This window comes from Megascapheus bottae, chromosome 10, assembly GCF_031878675.1.
Source record: "Megascapheus bottae isolate mThoBot1 chromosome 10, mThoBot2.hap1, whole genome shotgun sequence".
In the NCBI taxonomy this organism is placed as follows: domain Eukaryota; kingdom Metazoa; phylum Chordata; class Mammalia; order Rodentia; family Geomyidae; genus Megascapheus; species Megascapheus bottae.
The window spans coordinates 9,459,275-9,461,271 of NC_143518.1; the positions used below are offsets into that span (position 1 = coordinate 9,459,275).

Here is a 1,997-nt window from a genome sequence, read left to right on the forward strand (position 1 = left end):
AGTGGTGCTGTGGCACTAATGGTAGAGCTCTAGCCTTGAGAAAGACCAAGGACAGTGCTCAGGCCCTCATTTCAAATTCCAGGACTGGCAATAAATAAATGAATAAATAAATAAATAAATTATAACTTCTTAAAGTAGAACAATAAATATCTGACCATGATAAAAGTAGAACTAACAAAACACTAAATAAAGGAAAACAAATCTATAATGTGGTTTAAAGAATAAATCCTTCAAGCAATAGCAAAATAGAAATGTTAAGCTAACTAAAAATATTAAAATACTAAGAAATGAAGCATGTGTTTGAGAGGTTATGTGACAAGCTCTATCAGAGTATGCCCGTATTAAGGGATATTATCTTTAGGAAGTAATTTCATGTCAACTAGGTTATAAGGTAGGAGCCTAATCCAAAAGGATTTGAAAATTCTTGAGAAGAGATATAAATGGAACTCTTTGTCATTTGATGTGAGAACAGGTAGAGAAGGCAGCTTTAAGTGAAGACACTCCTGTTGTCATTGATGTTGGAATTCCAATCTGTAGAACTGTGAGAAACAGTTTTTCCTATTTTTGCTGCCTAGTCAATGGCAATTAGTCAAGAAAGACTAAGCTGAGACAAACACAGAGCAAGCACAGGGAAAAAGAAACTTTTATTGCAAAGTATTAAGAAGGATTCTGAGGATAGTAATCATGTTGGTGTCTAACTCCAGGCCTGGCTGTAACTGCATTTAGAAAATAAAAATACAAATATGACAATGGAAGCTGGCAGATTGCTTAACTTCAGATGAGATTTCTACTCCTTCTTAATAAATTTTATTTTATTGTAAGGATGATGTATAGAGGGGTGACAGTTACATTTTAAGGTAGTGAATACATTATTTCTTGAACATTATTTGTCAATATAACTGATAATAAAATACAGAAAATTGTAAAAAGAAGAATTAGTGGAGATAAAGCACAAAAAGTAACTTTACTCATACATAATAAGTTATATTGTGAGCTATTTCAGAAGAAGGACATTAGATATACTGTAGCATCTCAAAGTACAAAACAGTGCTAGCCTTGGCAACACAACTACTAAAAGTGGAGTGATGCAGAGAACATTAGCATGGACTCTAATCAAGGAAGACACAAATTCATCAATCATTCCATATTAACATCTATCTATAGATATATAAAACAATTTTCTGTTCTCATTTATTGCTGTATTTTGAGGGCTTTATATATAGTATGTAATGAATACAACTAAATAAATGAGATACATTATCTTTGAAATCAAAACCTATTTATTTTTACCTTATTGATGAAGTCCAATATTTTTATAAGTACAAGCAAACAAGACTGTGGGAAAAAGAATGTTTTCATATTAAATATTCATACCTTTCTACTGTCAATATTTGCAGACAGGCACAGCCCATGAGCATATATTCTATCTTTATTATTCTGAAGAGTTATATGCTATGTGAATATTCATACATGAGTGCAGTTAAAAAGGGTAATTGATACAATTCTACCACTACACATTAGAGAAAAACCACCTTTATTTATACTATCCTGATATACCAAATATATAAAATGCTGGCTCATTTTAATATCTTTATATATTAAATGTTCATTTACTATTTTTATGAAAACTCCAATATGTTTCTCTAGGAATTTTTATTAATATTAATTTATTGGGAAACATTCTTTCACACCAAGATGCTGGAACATTATTTTGATTCTTTCACAACCAAAATATGCTTGAGATGCTTTGAACTTATGTTCTTCTTCACTGTAATATGATTAGTTAATATCAGCTTGTCTTAAATTGTTTCTCTTCCTTTGGCCTTTTACATTAACTCTTTAAACATAGTGAAGTGTTGGGGCCTGACCTCCATCTCTGAGGCCTGATTCTGGCTCAGCGGCAATTAAAGGGCTTTGACCAGGCATTAGGTCCTTTGCATACACGTCTTAAGGCATCTCTGTGTAAGTGACTGGATTGAACCCCCTGCAGCTTTGCG

The 1,997-nt window shown here is 32.1% G+C and overlaps 1 non-coding gene across 1 annotated transcript; it reads left to right on the top strand.

Moving 5' to 3' along the window:
• The first annotated feature begins 1,047 nt into the window (after positions 1-1,047).
• Positions 1,048-1,152, top strand: LOC150057495 (U6 spliceosomal RNA). Its single transcript, XR_016536958.1, has one exon. It is a non-coding gene; the product is annotated as a U6 spliceosomal RNA (small nuclear RNA).
• The last annotated feature ends 845 nt before the right edge of the window (positions 1,153-1,997 follow it).